The sequence below is a fragment of the Geospiza fortis genome, unplaced genomic scaffold (genome assembly GCF_000277835.1).
Source record: "Geospiza fortis unplaced genomic scaffold, GeoFor_1.0 scaffold40, whole genome shotgun sequence".
Lineage (NCBI taxonomy): Eukaryota > Metazoa > Chordata > Aves > Passeriformes > Thraupidae > Geospiza > Geospiza fortis.
This window is the reverse complement of record NW_005054297.1, coordinates 14,271,908-14,296,699: the sequence shown is the minus strand read 5'-3', so window position 1 is coordinate 14,296,699 and position 24,792 is coordinate 14,271,908. Positions and strand designations below refer to the sequence as shown.

Below are 24,792 nucleotides of genomic sequence, written 5' to 3'. Positions count from 1 at the left end.
AGCCAGTCCTTTTATTTCTGTAACTTCTATTTTCATCAAGCATCACAATGAGTGGTCCTGGAGGTCAGAAAGCCTCATTCATCCAACCCTTTGTTTTAACACTGACATTCTGAATTCTTAATCCATACCACTGCCATGCTTGGGCAGCATCTTTGGGACAGAGAAGACACTGCCCTCCAAAAATCACAACCAGACTTGGAGCAGGTAGCTCACTTTGGGAATGTGTGAGGTAGGCTGGGATAGCAGAGATCTGATCAGGGAAGACAGTATGAGAAAATTAGTATAAACTTCAGGAGCAAACCCTACTGTGGCCCAGGAGTTCCCTTCTTCCAGGGGAAAGCTCCAGTTACAGGCTATACAGTGAGTGGCCAGAGGGTGTAAAAAAGTTAGAATTCACATCTGAGGACAGTAAGAATAGGTAGTGGAGTTCATACCCATGAGGACATTTGAGAAAGGGTTATGTAAATGCAATAGATGTTCCCAAGATGCTGGGCTGCACTGAAGAACATACCTGATAAGATAAAACCTGCTTATTATAGCTCTGGGTGCAGTGATGCATGTGAGACTCTTAGAAAGGAAGAGACCACAATAGCTCCTGATTCATCAACAAAATATTACATAACAGAAGGGAGAAAGCTTTGTTTTACTAGTGCAAGGCTTACTAACTCAAGTTATTAATGATGGGACACGACACCCTTTTGGTGTGCTGGGTTTTACCCGAGGTTTCCAGAGCTGATTCAAACACTTGATGTCAACGCAATAAAGAGATGTTGGATCATTATTTCCTTCTCAGAGGAAAAAAAAGTAAAACATGGGATTCCCTCAGCAGCTAATTTCTTACGTGGAAACTCCTGACTCAAAGAAGTCCTGGCCATGCTGTGTGTGAAAAGATAAACCTCCTTGAGGCAAAGCCACCTCCCTGAGGCCCCATGGCAGAGCAGTCCGAAGTCCAAGGAGTGCCACGTGCACTGGACAAACAGCTCCCACTGCCCCTCCCCAGCTGCAGAGGTCATTTATACCTCTTCAAGGCTGGCACAGGCTGACAGACCGGGATCCTACTCAAATCACAGTTTATAAGATCATTCTTGCAAGGGATTGTGTTACAGGAATGGTTTTTCATGCCTCTCCACTCCTAAATAAACCCTGTATTGCACTGGTCAACATTTTTAGATCCATACCACCTCCAGTTTTCCACTAATGAGAGGAGGAGCATTTCACCATCACAGAAGCTACAATATAAAATGTTATTTTAATGAAATTTTCATGAAGAGAGCATAAAACTCATAGATCAAACCTCTTGAGTGGTAAGGCAGAAGTGCTACCAGCATGCTGCTGAGTTCTATCAATAAGAAGAAAAAGCAGAGAAGTGTCCTGACCTCAAAGGATAGTCAGAGTGCTAAGCCAGAAAGTCTGGATGGCTGGAGGACTGGGATAACTGCGATAGAAATGAGCTGAAGTATTATGTACAAACTCATTCCTTTAGGGCCTATTGCTGAGATGTCCCAGATCAGCTAGAAATGGGTGAAAGACAGATGTGACCACTCCAGCTGATCACAGGATAATTATGAGCCAGCACTGTGGTGCTGCTGCAAAAGTGAAATGTCCTCCTTTGGAAAGGGCTCAGGGGAGTGGCAGGGGTTACTACCCAGACAGGGGGCTGGAGAGCCCACTGGCTAATAAACCATTAGGGGCTAATAAATCAAGGCTGTAAGAAAGCAGGTGCATCCAATATATTTTAGATTGGGATTTGGAATTTTTTCCTTTTTTTTTTTTTTAAGGGGAACAACAAACTAATACATTACTGAGTCATTATGACACAAAACAAATTCTCTCTTCAATGTCACATAAAGGCAATATTACTGGATGCAAATTTCATGTCATGGTGAAAAACCAGGTGCATTATTTCTGCTTTTAATGCCTTACACAAACTGAGACCAGTACAGACATATATACTCAGAGTGATTTTTTTCACTTTTGCACAGTTTTAGTATCATATATTTTACAATGACAAACATATATTAATTTTAAATTTGCAATTCAGATGAACTGCTAGAATATTTTAAATAGGTCAGATTAAATGGAGAGACTAAAATTTTCATTTTGTGAATTTACTTACTCCCCAGTCATGAGATGTTAGTGGGTTTTCTTGAAAGTATCTATATACCTTTTGAGTTAGGGCAGTTCCACGATTTTAAAAAGTTCCAACATAGTTCTACATATAGCTCTAAATGAAGGGGAGGGAGATTAGGAGAAGGGGGAACCCCAACAATTACTTTATGCCTGTGCGTCTTCTTTCAAAGTTCTGAGAATTATAAAGTGATATGGAAAGCACAGGAATAAAAGGGATCTTATTCTAAGCAAATTATTAACAACTTCAGCAGACATATTAATTTAATAAGCTCTTCATTAAATTTTATAAGGGTAAAGCTGAACAGAAGGCAGTAAATCCACCTCCCCTCCCCAGATTTAAAGAACTAAAATGTCAGGATCATCTCTAATTTTTGCAATTAATCACAAGGCTCCCTTATTTGAACAACCCGAAAACCAAGCTAAATCTGACTTCAGGCTGAATGTGTCTAAAAAAACAAAACCAACTTGTGCTGATCTCTGATTTCACAGAATTAAATCATGCTGTTGTGGTTTGCAGCTGTGGAGCAAAATAAAGAAAATAAACAATACCTTAAGAGCTGCATAAACCATAGCAATCACAAATTATCCAGCGAGCTTTGGTGAAAAGCAGACACCACAGTCAATGTTTGCGTGGTGAAAACCAGAGCAAAGAGAAGCATGGAGCTGGGAACAGTCCTGTTTTGTTGAGTGCTTGAGGTTTTTTTAACTTCTGAAGGAAGCCAAATCTCAACTTCTTTATTCTGCTGGGCAATGTAGACAAAAGGAATTGTGTCACTCATTCCCCAGATTGGCATATTCCCAAAATATCACAGGAAGTAACTTCAGTCGGCAGCACAGGGGCTGAAGAACCTGCTCTGTGCTCCACTCCAAAGCCTGGGAGCACCATGCCCTCACAAGGAGCCATCCCTGCCCCTGGAGCTGTGCAAAGCTGTGGCAGAAGGACACCTTTGGCTCCTCACTGCTGCCCCTGCGCCTTCCTGCTGCAGGCTTCCCTTTCCAACCACCCTGCCAGGCTCACTTGCTCCTTCTGACAAACAAATCCTTTGATATTGACACAAATTGTGGCCAGATTAAGATTTGAGGCATCTGTCTTGAGTCTGGGAAATTGCCTATTTAACGAACGTCTGGATTTTCATTGTCCGAGCAGCTTCCACTGCATACACAGGCCCAGATTACCATCTTCAGGAAGAGCAGAAGAACACTGAGATATTCTCCATGTTGTTAAAGGACACGATTTTCCTTCTGGGCATGTCAGCAGGAGAGGATAGCCAGCTACTTGTGTGTAGCCTGCAACTCCTCCTGTCTCTCTTGCATCTCCAGCATCACATGCTCACCTTGGCATGGCACAGAGAACACCCCTGTGCTCCACTGCCACCTCTCCTGCTGGCACTCCCTTATTCCAGTCTGCACTCAATCTCTCTTCTGAGCACCAGAGTTAGATGGCCATTTCCAGTTTTTTCAGAAATTGCTGTTTTTTGTAACATAGACCACTATCAGCTGAAGGATGAAATTGGTGTCTTAATATTGACTGCAATGCTATCAAAAAAAGTTCCACCTGAGCCAGCACTTAACCAACACTGTTACCAGCTATTTTAGAAACAAGATTTTGAGCAGTTAAACAGACCATTGAGATAAAACAGATCATCAGTATTAATCACTAATTATTCTAGCATTGTACACACCTAACCTAGCTGCTCCTCATCCATCACCTGTTCCCAGACAGTGAGCAGGCAACAGGCTGAGGCACAAAGGAAAATCTCAAACAACTTTTACACACAAAGAGCAGATTAAAGACAGGACCAGGAACATGCAGCTGCTTTCCCACATCCACACCAGAGCCCTCAGCCTGGGTTGTCTGCACCACCCAGGCCAAGCACAGTCAGAAGAGACAAGTAAGACATTTATGTGATAGGAATAGGACTGTATATCTTCAGGTTGAAGTTCTGGCAACTTTCTCAAACACTAGATCTGCTTTAGAAAAGGACCTTATAATTGACTCAATTCCTTGTCTTGCCTTAATGTATCAAAATATACAGAATAATAAGATTGAGGTGATTCATTTGCCTTTGCTTTCCAGAATTAAAACTAGAGGAGTAAGACATCACTTGAAGCACTTACTGACCAGAAAACAGAGAAATCTGATGAAATTTTACTTTTAGACCTACCTATGAAATTTACTTTTACACCAACCTATAAACATCTAAGAGATAAAGTCTTGAATAGTTTTCTTCTGATATTTGCAAAACTTAGAATATTCACTTCACAGAACACTCAGATGTACTTTGCCACCACAGTTATTTGGCTAACACTGAGTATATTAACATATAACACTAATAATTAGTGTTATTTTAAATGTTAGCCAAGTAAGATTTCTACTCCAAATAGAAATACCAAGAAAGGGCTTATAAATTCTGTAACATCAAAATAGAAAAAAAATCCATCATACTACAGTGATGCTAAATGAAATCTCCCTCTCTGTTCTATTTTATGAGGCTAGAATAAAATTAATTACTCATGAAGAAGCAAAATTAAAGAGGAGAAGAGAAGCAGCCATAAAGAGATGATACTCAAACATTTATAAACCTAAACATTTTAAAAAATACCTAGAATTATTCAAGTTTAAAATGGCCTTTGCACAAAAGCACAACTCTCGCTATTCCTGAACTAAGACAACCAGATATTTCCTTTTAAAACATCTTGCCTTTAGGTAACGAGAGCAAAGAGAAGAAACTATTTCCCATTTTCATGCTGTTTTGGTTCCAGGCGAGGATTTGCCAGGCCAGGATGTGACTGATCACTCTAATCACACATTGTCTCACTGTGCTGAGAATACAAAGCATTATCCTCATGATACTGGTGAAATACATCAAATTTAGCCACACAAGGTGAAGATTATTAAACTTCACTGAGAAAGGAGACAGCACTTCCTCTGAACCATCAGTTGCCCACACTGGAATCTAATTACCATTTACTACATGCCAGAACAAAGAATGGAGAGGACTCAGGTGGCCAGGCAAATCACAAGGTCCCATGTGCTAGTGAGGATGGTTAAACAGAACTAGAGCCAAGGGAATTTAATGCATTGTAGATTGCAGGATATGACATCAAGTTGGGCCCTCGAGTGAAAACTGTTCAAGTATGCAGTTTGTAAGCCTTGGAAAGACACTGGGAGTGCAGGTTGTGTCTGCCATTCTCTGAGAAGCTGCAGCAGCTGTGACAGCCCCAGGGACCAGCTAAGTGCTATGTCTCATGCTGCAACATCACTCCAGAAAATGTTACTTGTACAGGGTGTTTTTTGGCAGAACAGACACCTTCCAGCTGCTCCAGTCCAGTGGCAAGACCAAGGAACAGAAATCCTGTCCTGGATCTGACTAGTGCCAGGATCTGTCTGTCTAGCATGGATGGAAGCTGAGATCCATTTCAGCAGCTCTGAATACTTGTTTCCTAGCTGCTGAAGCAAATTCTGGATCCCTGAAAGCAGCATGGTACAGGACGGGGTGCCCTGACTGTCCAGCTAAGGACGTTTACAAGGAGAGTCAGAGGAAGCCCATGTTGACCAAACTGCATTTATCTCCCCTCCTTAACTGCTTCTCTGTCATCATACACTTCTTCACACCCTGCATAAACTCCCTTCCACCTGATATTCCTGCTCTACTCATAAAACTCAAGGTCCAAGAGCACTCACTGTAAAAAATATCAAAGAGCAGATTTGGGAAAGGGCTGGGGCCAGAGGAGAGAGGTGAACACTTACTAAGTTTTAACCCTTTTTACTTGCTTTGTATCTATTCTTAACCTACTGGACTACAAGCACTCAGTAGCTGAGTCAGTGTTTTTCCATCTCTGTAAAGCATCACCTAGAGTTACAGTAACAGATGCAAGTTTGAAAAGAATTCTAACAGTACAAATATAAAAAGCAAGATGAAAGTTTTAAAATTCAATCAGTTTCCATTATGTGACCAAATATCCTCAAGAGATGCTCACATCTCTCTCTGTGGCATATTTTGACACTGAGATAATGCAAAGCATCTCAAAGTAAGTCCAAGTTCTACTTTTTGAAACCTTGCTCGCACAAATGTTTCTGAGAGATTTGTCAAATATGAGTATGGAAACAACCATAGCCATAGCTTTGTCCTGTGGGCTTAGAGAAGAGGAAAAGTAACACATCTAAAAGTCCTGGGTGAAGAGAACATTCATTTGTGCTCTGCGCTTGCCCTCTGTAAGATCCCCAGATCCTCATACCAGGTTTTCTACTGCATTTTCAGAAAAATCCTGATGCTCTAAATGACTGTGCTAAACTTGATCATTCTTTTAAAGAGCAGACTAAAGCCCAAAAGCCGTATGTGCAGTAACACCCACCCAGGACAGTCAGAGGAAAGAACCATTTAATTTAGATACATGAAATGACAGCACTGTCAACAATAGGGGTGTACAAGTTAAGCTTAGGCTTCTCCCACCTCTTCACCCCTCTTTTTGACGTTTTCAGACTAAGTCCTACATATTATATGGAAGAAAGAAAAATGCCAGTTGTTGGGCAGGAATACATTGTAGTGCCAATGCAGAATATCATCTCCTCCAGGATTTTCCACCAGAGGATATGACTCAACTGGGAGAAAAAGCACATTCCCTCCTTTTCTTTTTCCTGTTCTTACACTGTACATTGTTTGAAGACAAACCCTAAAATTAACACACCACATCAGAAAAAAATAGGACACTCTCCAAATATTCTGGGTTTTAGTTAGGCTTGATTTACCAGGTGTGTCTCTATCTGATGGTAGAGGGATGACATATATTTCACAGGATATGGATTGTTCATACTGTGTTTGAAGAAAACATGACTCTGAACAAATGCAATTTGTTCTGCTTTGGTCACAGTTAATACTACACATATCTGCTCTCTGGCTGATGAACTTGCACAGTTTGACCTTAAGTATTTCAGACTGTAAACTGAAAATTAGCTAATGGCAACTGATCTGCTGCATCACCTGAGAAATCACTGGTTTGTTGATGTTCAAACAAATACTGAATTAAAATTAGTGCAGGAACTTATATGTATGTAAAATTTATCATGTACTTGTGTACAGCAGATCACTGATGCATCTGAAAAAGAACAACTTTTGGAAGAATGCATACCTGGCATTATATACATATATATATGCATTCATTAACAGGAGGGCAGCTGCTACTTACTTTTAATGTGCCACTTTGGAAATCACACTCAAATATGTGATTAAGAAATGTTAAAATATCTGTACTTGGGTTTGGTAAACAGACTCCTGTCAGGGCACCACCCACATTGTATCCTAAAGCTTCACTAACAGTAGGGCAATCCAGATAGTATCTGGATAGCCACTTAAACAAGAGAAAATAAGAGAGTGGTGAGATATTGCAGAATCAGAGAACCATTTAGGTTGGAGAGGACCTTTGAGATCATCAGGTCTAGCCTATGGCCTAACACCACCTTGTCAACTAGGCCTCGGCCCTAAGTGCCGCAGTCTTTTCCTTGACACCTCCAGGGACAGTGACTCCACCACCTCCCCAAACAGTCCATTCAATGCCCAACTAACCCTTCTGTGAAGAACTTCTTCCTAATGTCCAGCTTAAACCTCCCCTGGTGCAGTTTAAGACCGTCCTCTTGTCTTGTCACTGGTTGCCTGGGAGAAGAGACCCACCCCCACCTGGCTACAGCCTCCAGTACCTTGCAATAAACAGCTACTTCAATGGCTTTTAAAAATACTGTAATGCTTTTACTAAGTTCTTCTAAAAGCAGAGGGAAGTGTTTTTACCAGTTTTACTTAAATTAGACATTCTGAACAAGGTGCAAGGGGACCCTGGATAGAAGCTGAAATGGACTATCTACCTGTATCTGCTCCTCCTCAAGGCGCCTTGGGCATCTGTACATCCATGCAATGATAGCCAGCTGCAGGCCTTGCCAGCTGGACAGTGTTTCAGCCTGGCAGCACTTAAGGCAGTCCACTGCTCCATGGACACCTCAGGCACTACACATCACTCTAAGGGAGGCCAAAAGCCCCTTAGCCAAAGGATTTGAAATTAGCTGGGACCAACACAGGGGGAGGAAAGCATGGTTGTTCAAATGTGTGCAAGGTCCCAGGAAGGATCAGAAGATACAACATTCTGTGTTGCTTCCTTGTAATAGCAAATGTTTACTTAAACTGTATGCCACAAAACTTCCCACAGGAAAGTCCTCAGAGCCTTCAAGAAACCAACTCTCTGAAGGACATCACCATTTGCAGCTATGGTGGAAACACAGTGCTTCCAGTACATCAGGATCCCAAGTAGCAGCTCTGGAGACCTCTGTCCTGGGGAACACACACAGAGGCATCACCAGCATTACTTGGCCTCTACCAGAATCAACCCAAACTGATGGGGGAAGGGGGCTTACTTTGCTTTGTTTCTTTTACTGAAAACAGTTTTTGTTCCAAGATCCACAGTGGGGAAAAACAAGATGGCTGTAAGCCCCTCAAGGTGTTCATGGGCAAGGCCACAGCCACCAAGGCAGCCTAGCCAAACCAGGACCTTGCTCTCCTCTTCTGAAATGGGCTCCATGCCATAGCTTGTAAGTGCTGAGGAGCTGACCTCACTGAGAACAGCTGTGTGTCCCTGCCCTGCCCTGCTGGACCATGCCACCAGACTGGTAAGGTTTGTCTGTACCTGCTCTGCAGGATACCCCAAGCACTCTATGCAGTGTCAGCCTCTTATTATCCTCAGCACTCGAGTCATCAGCTGGGGCAAGTGTAGCCACAGAGCAGCTGGTCATCCCTGCTTTGGGTTGTGTTGTGAAATGGGACAGGCACTCTGCTCCACAGGATAAAGAGGACACCTCGTTTGGGGAAGCAGCATTCCAGAATAAGAATTAAATGTAGTCTGTAATGGGAGAAGAACATGAAGAGATTGCATCTTTGAAGTAAGATGACAAGATTTTAATCTCACTATCTAGTAAGAAGCCAGTAAACAAGAGGACAAAAGTCAGCTGGGTTGAGATATCTAATTAGTTCATGAAGCATTTTACTGGAAATATAATTTTATGGGTATAGCAAAGCAAGAGGTACTAATTAGTTGCAACTCATTAAGTGTAAGTTGTTTAGTAATTTAGGAAAAATGAATGCAGACATGGCAAGGCTGGTACAGACAAGAATTCCACGTAGCTGAGTATCACATTTCCAACAGCAGCCAGTCTGCTCAAGCAGCAGAGGAGTAATTTGCAATTCATTCCTGACCCATGGGGACAGGCAGGCAGATCATACATTCCAGCTTTTCTGAAAGAAACATTAAAGGACAAAAATAATGAATGCCTTCATTACAAATGACCAGGTGAGACAATTAGTGTCTGTCTCCACCCATGAGCTATTAAAAGTTCATGTTCCATCTATAGAAAGCATTATTATCCTAAGTAGAGAGATTTTGGACAAATAAATCAGCTGTGTTCACATTCTCATCTTTTAGATTTCTGTTAATACTTATGCAGGAGTAAGGTAAGTCATACTTACCACTTTATAAAATGTATCCTTCTTAGGGAAACAGAAACAAACAAACATCCCAGGTAAGATATTACCAAGAAGATTTTAATTGCATAATATTTTCAAAACTTGCGCTTTACCCGGGGTAAGTTTGTAGAGCGGAAGGGAGTTCAGAAACCATTGCACACACTAGGATAGAAAAGGGACTTAAAGACAAAATAAAGCCCTAGCAGGGAAGCAGGTTCTGTGAACAAGACCACTAAAGCATGCAGAAATGTCATCACTCCAGCTGGAATGCTGGCAAACTGTAGATATTCTCTACCTTTCTGCTTTTAATCCCATCCATGAAACACAAGTACCCTCAGAGAAAACATATGTAATTTAGCTAATCCTTTTTCAATTACACAAGGCAGTGGTTATAGGCAAAGGTTTGCTAGAACAGCAGCTTTCAGAGAAGTGTCACGATGACATTGAATCAGACTCATCCCCTGCAACTGTCTGTCAGGGCTTTTTGAGACTCTGTGATAGTACTCTACAGAGATCCACCACAAACCCAGTATAGGGCAAGACAGCAATGCACCATTTTATTTGGTGGTAACTGTAGAGCAAGTGATTCCCTATAAAAGCAGGCACCAAATTCTGGGAAAGTCTGGGCCTGGAATTTGCAGCTCAGTTATGGCTCAACTAACAATAGCTAACACAAGTGTAAAAGCCACATGAGAAGCAGTTTCCTTCCCACAGTTCACTGGTGAAGCTGCCTTCAAAAAGAAAACTAAAAAAGTCTGAAAACTCCACAAAAGTAAATTCTTTTCTTTGTACTGAATGGACATGCTGTACTCCCACTCCTTTACAGAGGAAGTTAAGAGCTTCTTTGTGTCAAGCCTACTCTCTTTTTCTCAACAAAATAGAAATGAAAGAGCCATGTGAATTATTAACAGATGACAACAGAGAGCTAGCCAGGTATTTCAAACACTTGTGTCTCTTCTTCCTACATGAATTCCTCAACAGTACATGCAAAGTAAGTCTTCTTACTACTTCCATCATTTAAATCTGTAATTGGAGCTAATTAAATACATCCCCTATATCCCCCTGCTGCTTTCTCCTCTGAGGTATATCATACAGATTTGTTTTGGCAGATATACCAATTGTTGAGAAGTAAAGGCTTTTTTTAACATTGCTTTCTTTCTCCTTTCTTTCCCTGGGAGAGCATTCAACCTGACTGTCGGTGACAGGGGAGCTTCATGCCTTGCTCTGGAGGGCACTTGGTGACCAAGTGAGAGTCTTTTCCCCCCCTTATTGCCTTTTCAGTACCACAAGCTCATGCAGAACACCATGCAATCCAGGGGAAACAGAGGCACCATTTACTTCTGAACTGGAATAGATACATAATGGGGAAATCTGAAAACAGACTAAAGCTTTAGTCATATTACAGTGTCAATCATCATGTCATAGCAAAAGCAAGTCTTGTTTATTATAAACACTGTGGATGGCCCCTTGTCCTCAAAATCCCCCTTCCCAAGCCCCCCAAAGAAACAGATGAACAGGACATCACTACATGAATCCAACACCATTGCTTGACAGCATGCTTGCTTATTTACACAGAAGTACAAACTTTACACTGCTTCAGTCCATTCACATTTAACTCCAATAAATTCTGAATTTGTCAAAGAATCCCTGCAAATTCAATGCAAAAAATAAAAATGGAATTATGTTGAGTCAGTATCAGAGCAACTGAAAGATATTTGAGAACTGACATAGGAAAACCCATCAAAATTAAAACTACAGTAGTAAGCTTTAAAATAGCAAACTTTCTGACAACTTTGAAAAATAATCCAGATGACCATAAAAAAGCGTGTATTTTTCTATTTACTTAAAAATTTAAATCCATAAATTCTAAACTTTCTTCGGTTAAAAAAGACCATTTCAAAAGGCATGGTAAAGCACAGCATCTGACATAACACAAATGGAGGAGTAAAGTTTCCCACAGTGGAGCAGAAACCCCCAAGTGATGCCTGAGGGCAAAAACATTAACCAGAATAACCTCTCTGGTTTGAATTTGACTGTGCTTCACACATACACTGTTTATTCTACCTGCCGTAGAAATGGACAAAAGCAGCACATACATTAGCAGCAGCTCCTACTCAAAAACAAGAAGCACAGCACATTCTCCCCTCAGCCAGCTCCCCGCTGGAAGTGTGCCAGACTAAGCCACAGAAACTTAACAGTGAGCTTTTGAATGACAGGACATCATGTGCTCCAGCAGTCAAGTACTTACAAGGTTTCTTAAACAAATTGATCATGCCTACAATTTCAGACGAAGTCAGAGAAACTTCAGACTTGATCTTCTCTGAGGAAGAAACAGAAGCCATGAAATCACCAAAGAGAAGGACTTGTTTGGGCATTTTTGTTGTGATTTTAAAGAGAACTCTGAAGGACATATTGTAATGTGATAGGAAGTCTGTGGGAACAGGCTTACAAATTAGGCTGGGCATGTATTTCAGCACTCTGTTCTTATTTAGCACTTTCCCTGTGGAAAATGCTAAGGGAGATATCAACTGGCAACAGCCAAGATGATTTCAGATTGAACAGACAAGACTTCCCAGCTGATCTTTCATTTGGTACATTAGTTTATACAACAGCTTTTTGCTCCAGCTTCCCCAACCACAAAGACAAAAATAGCATTACCTTCCCACAAGGGCAACATGGTAAACTGGGACTACTAGGCAACTTTTTATAGATGCTATGAATAACAGTAGTGGTTTGTAAAAAGTAAGAAAAATCCTGATATTATATTATCCATGTTTTTTATCTAGACAAGAACAGTTTAATGTCAATAACTGCCATGATATGTGGAGGCTGCATTTTCCAAGAAAATTTATGCTAGACGCCAGTATTTCCTGAAGCATCCTATAGTACCATGAAAGGGAGACAAGCATAAGCAGTCTATATTATTTCTCATGTAAGAAACAACAATGATGCAAATTCCTCTTAGAAAGCAATAAAGTTTTGAATAAATCCTAAAAGAGCTTCATTATGCAGTTCTCAGTCAACACTGGCTGAGCCAAATCCTACTTCTCTGTGCTCAGGGTAGAACTTCCCATGGCTCCAGTAGTTCCTTCCACAAAGGTGGCACTCTTCCACAAACAGACCTTAGCAACCAGGGCTTAAGGGAAAATATACCCAGTGAAGCCATGCTTCCAGATCTGTAGTTTGGCAGAGAAATGGGAGATCTGATTTTCAAATCTCCTGGGAGGCAGGTAGCTTATCATGCAGTAAAATCCTCTACAGGAAATCAATGTTTTAGTGATGCCTTTTCGGATCTTGCTTGGTGTTCAAATCATGTCTTACAAGTTTTACCCAAAGACCAACAAGTTGCTAAGCTTAGGCCTTCATATCCCAAAAGTGTTTAGACCAAAAAGTTTCCTATAAAATTTAAGATGTAGACGAAATTGTGCTTGCTCTATGTGAAACCAAAGTTTCTGGTTGTCATCTAGTTTACACAGAGGTCCTTGGCATTTTCATATCAACTGCAGAGACTCTTGAAGTAAGATAAAGCTTCAACAGAGATAAATTTTAATTAATCTATTGTACACACTGCATTTAATAGTATCTCATTTCTCGAGTCTCCCTCTGTGTCAATTAAAAACAGTGTGTGTGGAGAGACATTGAGGAATCCCAGGCTGCTTAGCAGTCCCTTTTTCTAAGCACTGCTAATACTGACATACAGAATAATCCCCCTAAACACAAACAAATGGGATTGAACTGGAAATGAGAGAAGATAAAATAAAGAGCTTGAGAGTAGTATCCCCCTGTTGCTTTCTCCTCTGAGGTATATCATACAGATTTGTTTTGGCAGATATACCAAGACTTATATGTAATAATGACTTCAGCAACTTCTTTTCTTTAGGGACGCATTTTATTTCACTAATGATACATTCTCAGGAACCAAGAGAATGACTTTCACCCAATTTAATGTTTAATTAAAAAGAGTTTAAAAAAAAAAGAATAGAAAGATGAAATTGCTCTGGTCTGGCAAAATACATGGCTTTTTGACCCATCTATAAGGGCTACTTTCTTCTCCCCAACAGCTGACAGACCAAGATTCTCTTCAGCAAATAAATCACTTCACCCAGCCTTTCTCCTACAGAACAACACTGGATCTAGCCTCCCTCCAAAATATCCAGCAAGGATATCCAGGATTAATTAAGACCACAAGAGCTTACAACAGGGATCAGGACCATTAGAAAGTCTACACAGGTACCTGAGCAAACACTCCCTGGACTCAGCTGTGGTCACTGCCCTGAGCACATTCTGCAGCTATTCAGGTCCTTTGCACTTCAAACCCCATGACTAAGGTTCACCTTGGAGACCAAGAGTTGAATATTGCAATACTGAAAAGCACAGGTGTTGAGAGGGACCTCTCCTAGAGGCACTACCTAATCTAGTATCAAAATTGGAGGTGCATGAATGACCACAGAACAGCCTCCTAGCTGAGGACAATTAGTAGTGTTTAATTGTCACACAAGGTTATCAAAGGACCTTTTGTACCAGCAGCAGTGAAGCAGCATCACTCAGACAACAAGCATGAAAATAAGTGGTGGCAATCTGGTAATGAAGAGGCAGAAGCCACTCTCCCTAATAACTTCCTAATATCAGCTTCATCTCAGTCACACCCAAACCGCCTGCTCCCAGTGTCACAGCCTTTCTTTGTTTAAGCAGAGATGAAAATTGAAACATAAGCTTTTGTTACACATCAAAACATTAAATGAAAGAGGATTAAAAGGTGAAGTGACAAAATCAAACAATGCAAAGTTTAAAGAGAAAAAGTATTTTCCTTCAATTTTCTTACATGAAAATAGGTTTTAATAGCTGAAAAGTGTAATGCAGTAGACATTTAAAAGGTCTTTGTTTTTCCTGAATTGGTAGCAATGCCATGCACGATGCCAAACTGAAATTTTTGCATCCTCTTGCCAGCTTAGTTTACCTACAAATTTCATCTTGATTTATTTTTAATGCAATGGGAAATAGAGGCAGTGGGACTTATAAAAGCTTGTTATATATAATTGTAGATATGGAGGTTATTAATGCAAGCAGAGATTTGGCATAGGCACTAAACCTTTAGCTCAGGAAGCACACTTTGGCAGAAAACTTACCTGCTTGTTAAAAACCCAACAGATCACCAACTCACACAAGTGCTCCAAAGCTACATGCAGTCAGCAGAGAATATTGAAGCTAGTAAAAGGAATCAAGAGAGAGTGGCAGAGAATGAAAGCAGGCAAAAACCACTGGAGCCAGGAAGTTTCTAATGAGTGGTTAATTGTACAAAAGGTGGGATGCATTATTTAGAGAAACATGTCCCACAGGAACTACTCAGGAGGTGAGAGAGAGTTCTCAAGCAGCGTAGTTGGAATCTTGTTTCTCATGTGCCCCTTTAATGCTGGAGGTGTGAATGGTAAACTTTCAAGTTAGCATAAAAAACCTGTCAATGTATGGCAAACAAACTCTGCTAAGTATGACTAGCAAGGCTGCCTGGAGCCCACCGAGTGAGCTTTGAGAAAGACTTCTTCTGTTTCCTTGCGAGTGGACAGGTGCTCCGCTTTCAGATGAACAGTTCCAGCAGCACAGTCCTCAGCAAAAGCAAAAGCAATAAAGGGGTGAAGGGAGCAGCACCTCCCTGGAGGTGTGCACCTCTGCCCTGGAGCAAGCACAGACTGCAGAGTGCATACTAACATTCCCATGACACTCCCTTCTGAAGGCAGACAAGGAATACCATTTGTCAGAGTTTTCAACACAATACTTCTCTGAAGTGCTGACTTTGCGCAAGCAAAGGAAAAATGATAATTTTTTAAATGTCTTTACCAGAAGCCTCAGTTGGAATGAAGCACGTCTTGCATTAATCAACAGCGTTCCATCAAAGTAAAACCTGTTAAATATTGCTTCTTATCTTATTAAGCCACAAACCCTGTTTAATATTGCTCTATTATTGTCTTATCTACGAGCAGCTAAATTTCTGCCAGGTTGGTTCAACATAACCGACTTATGTTGCCATGATTCAGACATTTAAAAAAAAAATCTGTTACACAACCAGAGCAGAAATAAAAACACTTGAGCAGCTGAAAGAGTGGAGCTGAATAAGGAGTGCTACAAAACAGGAACAGATTTAGGAATAATGAGGTCACCTCACACCTCAACACACATGAAGTTATTCCGTTCACTCAAATAACTCCACGCTTGGTAGTAGCCACAGCACAAAATACCACATCATTTTAAAGAGACAGAAGCATTTTCAATGCTCTGGCTAATTAGAAAATAATTAACACCAAACAATACCATCATGTGATCCCCTTCCAGGTTTCTCCCGGCTTGACAGATGAAGAGAGAATTAAGAAGGGTGAAAAATGTTCCTTCTCTCCCCATGTCCTCCAAGTGAGACACCCCTAATCTGGGCATGTGGTTGCAGCTCCAGAGCATCAAGCAGAAGTGGCATTTAGGGTGCTTCAGAAACAGCTTGTGCCTGCTCGAGCACTCAGCTGTTGTTGTGGTGGCAGCATGAGAGGTCTGCTTCTCATCAGGTGTTTTGGCTTTTCAGCCTTTCTTATGCCAGATATCTGCAGTTTGTTCTTTAGGAGAGACAAGGAGAGAGACATACTATTACCAAGGGAGAGATATACTTTTAGCATCCCTCCAAACTGTCAAGTCACACAAGGTAAAATTCAGAGCCACAAGGTCTGGCAGGGCTGGTGTTCAGGGTTCCCTGGCTGGGCAGAGCAGGTGACGACCAGGGAGGGGCAGGAAGGCAAGGAGATCCCTGTTCAAGTGACCACAGATGAAGGAACAACCAAGAAACAGACAAGTTTCTTGGTTGTTCCTTCAAGTGAGGGATCCACACAAGCTTAAGCCAGTTTGTCTATTCATTGGATTGGTGAGATCTGTGCAGCCAAGAACTGGGTTGTGTCTTGGATTTTTTTTAAAAAGTATACCCAGAGATCATGCCTTTTTTTTTTTTTTTAATATAGAAAGGAATGCAGCAGTCTACATCTAATAAAAGAAAGTTCCAGATGTCAAAATTGTTCAAAAAGCATGACTACCTACCGAGATAAAGCATGCTAATGCTATCTATGCCTAAAAGGGAGTTGGTATCTAAGCAAATACAGATTGGAACCACTGACTCATCCACCCTGGGCCTTTAAGGCAAATGGATGAAGGGCTGACAGAAGGAAGAGAGGGGGGAGGAAAATAAGGAGGCATAGAGAATTTAAACAATATTAGCTACAAGTGAATCCTAAATAAAGATTAAAATCACTGCCTAGTGGATTTTGGGACTTCTGAAGTCATGGCCATGAAATTAGCGGAAAACTGGCAGTTCACGATGCATGATGACTTTTATGAGGAAAACTTTCAGCAGTATTTTAACTTCTAAGAGCTACCATTGGATAGTTCTTCCAAGCTTCTTAAAACATAAGGAGGAATTGGCATAGTTCTTCCAAGCTGCCTAAAAACATAAGGAGAAACTGGCATTTAGTGGAAGCATCTAAAAATCAGCACTCCCATTTCATAATTAACTCAACTATCTATTTTAGTATAAACAAAAAGTCTTTCCCAAATTTTTACCATTTAAACATCCTGCTGACTCCAACACAGTCATGTACTCCCTAAGGAAGGCAAACAGCCCAGGTGTTTTCTGTTGCACTCATGTGATAAATATCATTGGTGGAATGATCTAGGATGATCATGTTCATCTAGCTTTTAGTTAGTTGAATATAAATACAAATCTTTAAAGCCAGAGAAAGCACTGTTAACTTCAGCTTCTGTAAATAGTTCTCAACACAGGTCAGATTTCTTTACAGATTAAGAGGCATTTCAGTCTTCTAAAGAAATGTTTTATGCTTTTCAGCATTAAGGTTTCCATAAGAAAGTTCAGTATCTCTTCATTCATACATATTCTTACAGTCCCTCAATGGACTGAATTGTAGGCTTTTCAATTTACAAATTCATATAGACATCACAAAGGCTATATAAATTTCCCTTGTGCATTTAATATGAATTACGAGTAACTAAGCTGTTGAGGATGAGGATTGCCTTTCATTTTCACGTGACAGTCTTTCAAAATATATTTTCAGGCCTGTAAACTCTAAAGTTGTTGGGCCAGTTCCCTTGGAAAAGTCCAAATCCATGAGGGCAGCCTATTTAATAATTTCAGCAGAAGTAAAATATATAGTTGGTATTATTTTCTTTTAACAATTTCTGAAACTAAGACACCAAAACCACAGGTGAATAATTCCGTTTAATTTACCCTCAAGCAACTTCCTGCACTGAAATCTACAAGAGTTATTTTGTTCATGATCTAGTTTTCCATAATTCCTTGCTATATTTCTATCACTGGAGATTTCCACATTGCAGCTTTGTTTTATGCCTTAGCAGAGGAATTCCAATAAATTTGGGAATAGAAGAATTACATATTGAATCCTTAAAGATAGTTTTGTCTTTCAGTTCTAAACATTGATTTTTGAAATGAGACTACAGAAGAATGAAATTAGTAGGGTTGTTTAGGAGTCGCTGAGTGTTTTCTGTGACAAAATGTTGCCAGAGAAAGTTTCAATTCAGTATCAGAAAAAGTTTCTAAACAGAGAATATTAAACAACTGGACAGATCCATGAAGTGCAGATACATTCACCTTAACAAGGTACTCAGAAATCCAATTAAATTTACAGTTCTACACTTAAAAGAGGAAGACAAGATAAACTGAATACTGTATTGCTTCTTAGAGACAGTTTCTAGGACTCTCCTGTTCAAATACTAGAATTAAGTTGATCATTGCTGCAGCTTGTAATAATGGGAAAGAAAAAAGAAAAGGGAAGTAATAAAGAAAGCACTAAATCTGTTCCTGCTGCAAAAGCCCATATCTTAGAATTCCTACACAAATACTTGGGTCTTGTTATCCCAAGTGTCAGATATGCTCCAGATTATGTAAGACACTGGGTGACCCACTTGCAGCGAGAAAAAACTGCAAGACCAGCCTGGTCAGATTTTTAGACATAAGATTTAGATATAAACAGATCCTTTACAGCAATTTATGAGGAAGGAAGAGTTTTCCTCTGTAAATAAACTGAAAATGTGTTCTGTCTCTTTAATTTACTATTAAAAACCCAGTTTATTTTTACAGTACCTGAATCACCAGTACCCACTACCCCAGACCGAACATTTTGGTTAGTATCACTTTCAGCTGCAGCCATGGTTTTGGGGGTTGGTTTTTTTGTTTGGTTTTTTTCCAAATGTTACTGAAACAAGCAGTATAGCACAACACATTTATATCACCACTGAGATTTTGAAATCAAGCATGAGGTAAATTCTCCCTTATCTTTGAATAATGCACTACAGTGTCTTACATTTTAGGCTGATTTGGAACAATGCAGTAGCAGCACTGTAAGGGTAAAACAGTCATAACATTACATTAGAAGTCTTTAACATATGAAAATTATAGCTGCACTTCATAACAAGGACCTGTAAGTCAAAACTCCCAGGAACTGCAGAACTCTGTAATAAGAAAGTCACATTGTACAGGACGTGTTTTTCTTCTTACTGTCTGCATTCCTTCCTCTGTTCACTAATGGAAACTAATAATGTTAAATGTTTCTTTAATAAACACTTTAATTATAAATAGCATTTCTATTTAACATAATAAACAAATAGTGCTATACATGAACACTATATTGGATAGCTTAATGGTATTGAACAGTATTATAGTATAAGCACTGTATTAGCTACCTGAATGTTGCAGAATCACAAGGATTTACAAGAGCTTATTTTCTTCAGACTACATTATCTAGTTCCATGTTTCCCATACTCTAAATTGCACCAAAGAATAAACAACTTCACTAATAGGCTCAATAAAATATACTTTTACGACCTATGTTACATAGGAGCATTATAATGTCACATTGTATCTTTTAGATCTGAAAATACTACAGCCATTAATAATTACAACTTTTCTCCTCTGTAAAACATAGTTAGATTAAAATAACAGTTTAAAAGTCCTTGAAGAGCTTTTCTAGGGAAATTTGCCTGTGGGTTATAAATCTTTTGTACTCTTGCTCCATCTACAGAACCAATCTTTGGTTTTGGGAAGAAGTCTCATTTAGACAACAATATATGCAATATAGAAACGACAAAAGACACAAATCAGCACTATAGGATATAGTTTTAGCCTGGATTTTATCAATAAAAAGCAATCATCTCAGTGGGAACTACCGAACAATGACAGGAGTGTTCAGTTCCCATCTGACCTAGGGATAAAGATGATGGAGCTGAAGAAGGACCTTGTCTTGGAGACACCTCTGTCTACTCTCAGTTCACAACATTCCACATCTCCAAGAAGCTTTTTAAAAGCTGCTTAAGTCTATGAGCTGCATTTCAGCTGAGATTTGTTTGGATGTAGTTTGGAGGAAGGTCACAGGGATTTTAAGTCCTTGAATACAGACCAGACAGACCACTGCCATAACAGCACTTAACATGACATTTCATAATTAGCTCTGATAAATACTTGGGTTTCTTTTCTCTTTAGAATTTCCTGAAGAACTTTACTTCTCTCCATCCTAGTCAGCCACTGAAACCCATGGTTATAGTGAGCTTTCAGCTCAAGAAAGCACTAAATCATATTAAAATTAAGCATGTGAGTGTGTTTTCCTGACTTTCTAAGATTATTTAACCACTGTCAGATGCCTGAGGCAGAACATCACAAACACATATATCACATTAGCAAAGTCAAATCAGGATTTATGTCAATTTTTCCTGTCCTAATCCTATGAACCTGAATTCCTAAGTACTCTTAAGATGCAAATTTGAACTTTGAAACTGTAATGTAGGAGCAGAAATGAAAAAAGTATTACCATAGGGAATCCTTTAATTGACCCAGTTCTAAAAGTAGTAGAGGAAGCATAAATCACCTTTTGCCCTCAGATAATGTTTCCTACCGTACTTCATCAATATTCTCGCAGAATTTAGCATAGAAGAGATTAAAATAATGTAGCCTACAGAATTACTAAACCTGAGTCAATTGTTGTCAGCAAGATCACAAAAATTACAACCAAAACAGAAACTAATCCTAATTTTGCAAACATGGTTCCTGGCCTTCTGAAAATACTGGCTTGTCAAAAGAAATTCTGAAAACATTGGAAAAAAACTCAAGAATCATCAAGTTTCACAGTTTGCACCCCATTTTAAAATATAAGTTGTTCCAGAATACTTATGGTGAGAATGGACATCTTGCTTAGAACTAGTCAATCATAACAGGAAAAAATAGTTTCAATTCCAATTATAACTTGGTGACCAAAAAAAAGAAACAGATTTAATTACAATCAAGCTATACTCTTGCAAACAAATCACTTCACAAGAATTAACTCTGCCTTAGAACATATTTTATTCATTTTCCTAAAGCTCTTATTCTGTATTATGCACAAAAATTCAAAAACATACAGGCATTTAGAGGCTGGATAGAAATACTCCTCTGATTTTAACAGAAATATACCATGAATCTTGTCCAAAGGAAGTAAAAGCAGAAAAAATTATTGCAAAATTATCAAGACAAGTTCTTGCATACTGGGCAGTTTCCTCGTGGAACAGAGCAGATGCAAAAGGTAACCAGTTCTGTTATATATTGGGAAGATAAAGGAACATGAAAAATGGCACATGACAACTTCTTTTGTTCATTGTTGTTTTCTTTAGAGCTGTCATACCATTATTTCAAAAGGAGTTGATCAACTATAACTCTGCTCTTCAGCATGATGGTATTGGCTTTCAGAGGAAATTTCTGGAGAAGGAGCTTGAGCCTTTTGCTTCACTCTCTCCAGGCTCTCTGAAGGATCCCAACATTGTCAGGTGTAGCTTCCATATTATAACAGATCTACTTACTGCCCTCCCACTTTCCTGCCAGTAATAGTTAAAAAAGAGCAAAATCTCTAAACCTCAAAAACATTATTGATTTCCAGCTTGGTAAATAGGAGGCATGGATCTCACAACTCTTATCGAGAGAAGGACCAGGTGTCTACACTCAGAAGCTGGTAACCTCCATTGCCCTTTGTGATGGCCACAGAGAGAAATACACCCAAACAGCAGACTCCCCAAATGGTATACGAAACAATTATTGGATGTTTACAGTACAGGTTTCAGATCAAAATCTTGAGCATTTTTACTGTAATTATTGCCCTACAATATTAGCAGATGGATGTAACCACCCCAGTTTTCAAATCCTGCTGCAGATGATGTGATATGCTCAACTTACTAATTAATTGCATATCATAAAATACTTTCCGTGGATGTGTGAACATCATTTCAGATTGCTGCAACTGTCAGGCCATCTTCTTGGTTGTTCTTCTCAGGTCATGGAGGCAACAAAGGCATTGATTCTTTCTAAGTACAGCACAGGGGACAGGTGTGGCTACAGCAAGCACAGGTGAGTTTTTTAGAGGAGTTTTCCACAGTGTAAGGATTTTTTTCCAGAGTGTAAGGATGAAGCCATCCTGCTGAGCTCCTCTACCCCAGGATCCAGTCCTGCATGGCCAGAGGCACCAGATGAACAAACCATGGACTGAATAAGCAAATTTCTCAGGTGTGTGCGGTCACTCCCTTGCTGGGCTGCAACAAGGACACGACACTGCTCTGCACAAAAACAAGTGAAGGTTGAATTGCAGAAGAGCATGAAGTCCAAGTCCATCTACAGTGAGAGACTTCCTGGCTGGTTTTGTGATTTTAAATTTGAAAAGACAACCAATTTGTTCGTATTAATATGTAGAGGGTTCACAAATCAAAGGACTTTTCCTGTTGAGGCTTATCACTAAAACTCATTGCAAGAATAACACAAGAGAAGTTTAAAAATCTAGAAAATGAATCATGAACAAATGCTACAACATAGCATTGACTAAACCAAGGTCTCTGTCTTCCTGGCAGAGCCCTTTCTTCATTAAAATAGGAAATAGATTCCTTACATAGCTAATTACTCAACTGTGACTCATTTCAGAAAATCTTTGTTATTTTTACTTCCTCTGAAGTGACTGAAAGGACACAACCAAATGTATCCATAGTCATCAGGTGTTATAAGAAAGAAATGTGAATTGGGCAAACATAAAAAACAGGAGAACAAGAAATTGCAGAATAAAGGGGGAAAAACTTTGGATTATGCAAATGAAATAAAAAAACCCTTTAATAGAATATAAAAGAAAAATATTTCTTGTTCTTCCACTTTTTTGAAGAAAAAAAAAAGAAAAAAGAAAAAGCTTTAGTGGAAAATACCTTAAAGGAAATCTGAAGTCTCTGGAATAGCTGGATATGATCACCAGTAACCGTGAGTCTGATGTCATGAGCATTTTAGCTTAGAAAATGTGAAATGGTGGAATGAACTAGAAAAAAATTGTCTGCATTAAGAAAAACCCCAAAATATTAGACTTCAATAAACTTGTTCAAAAGTTGACTAACACTACATTCACAAATGATATACAGAGAATCTCATGGATTAAGCAAAATCTCTACTAACTGCAAATTACTTTCTAAAAAAGGTTTGGACTTTTTCTGCAGTAAAAAGCAGAATATTCTAACAACAGGATATGTGGGTGGTTACGAAAGAACACTGGGTACACTGTCAGAAAAAATATGCAGCTTTAATTCTCTTGGAAGAAATATTATATGCAAATTCTAGACAGAAACATATATCTTGCATATTTTAGTTATGAAAATTGTATTAGTCAATCTACATGCTATTGTACCTGACCACCCTCACAGACTGTTCTTTGAACATCTGTCATTTAAGCCAATGGGTATTGTACCCTTCTGAGCAAAATATAAAATGTGCTATTTGAAAAAGGCTGTATTGCTTGCAAAAATTAGGTCTATCCAAAGGAAACAGAAGGTAGTTCAGAATCTGTAATCCTTGCATAAAAATGGCATGGAAATATGAGGTTAGAGAGAGCAGGTAGGAAGCATCCTGTACTCAAAGAGCATTTTCCATTGGTGGTGGTGCATTTCTTACCTTTCTGCTTTGAAGAAATAAGACCATGTAGTACATTATCAGGCCCTATCTCACAAACAGGTATGTCACAAACACATTTGTAGCCTCAGCTGAGGTGTAGAACATTTTTATGGGAGAAAAATGTCAAAATTACTATAACTATCTCAAGAAAATAGAACCTTTGTTTCTCAGCAGCAAGCCAATGTATTTCAGCTGATCATTTCAGAAGAGTTGCCAAAGACACCTGCTCATCATTCATTCTCTTGCCACATAAAACACCAGCTGCACAAACATTTTGGCAAGACAGTCACAAGTCAGGACTTTTAGGTAACCAGTAGTCTTTTGAATTTACAAGGTGATATATGGATTAGACAGCACAGATTCTCTAAAACCACAACAGCTTCAAACAGCAGAATCATACTGCTTTGTACAAAAGCAAAGATATATTTCTATGTTAGATAGAGTCCAAACCAAAATTTATAGATATGTCCTGTAGAGGAGAGCATTTGCAAATATGATGAACACATTTTGTCCTGGAACCATGTTACAGAATGGCTGCTATAGAAAGAAATTATCTGAATTTCAACATTCTCTACAGAAAAAGGAAATAAAAGGTTGGGGGGGCGTGCAAAGAAAATCTGAATGGAAAAAATCCTTCGTTGCTGTCACTCCACTTTCAGAGGAAACATGCGGGGTACAGTATGTCTTAACTGTTTTCAGCTTCTTCCAACACTTTTTAGAACTGAAGCATCTAAGGAAGAAGAGTTGCAAATGTTTTATAAATAATCAGTCAATCCAAAACCCAGCAGAAAGGGAAAGTGCAGATTTGTTCTCACAGAAGCACAAATGGCAGAACTACTCCTTAGCACCAATTCCCAGCATTCTGCAAACACGCTGTGCATGTCCTGGCAAAAGGGGTGTTGCATGGTGCACTGGAAGCTACATAACACATTGCATGGCTAAGAAAAACTTCTGTGCTTGACATGAAAGATTATATTTTCTGGTTTACATATTATTTTTTTTTCCACAATACACACAAAAGCTACAAAACAAATAGTTTTAAGCTCAGGAACACATGCATTACATTCTCCCTTTTAAAACAAAAAGAATCCTTTTTTCTAAGTTAGAATATGCAGGTTAAATAAATATTTTAGTGTTCAGTTTTCTAAGTTTTCATTTCTGCCTTTAACA

The 24,792-nt window shown here is 39.3% G+C and overlaps 1 protein-coding gene across 3 annotated transcripts in view; it reads right to left on the bottom strand.

Annotated features, from left to right (window-relative positions):
- The window catches only part of CRACD (capping protein inhibiting regulator of actin dynamics), a 128,748-nt gene that overhangs the window by 44,601 nt on the left and 59,355 nt on the right, over positions 1 to 24,792 (bottom strand). The gene's annotated exons all lie outside the window — the stretch shown is intronic.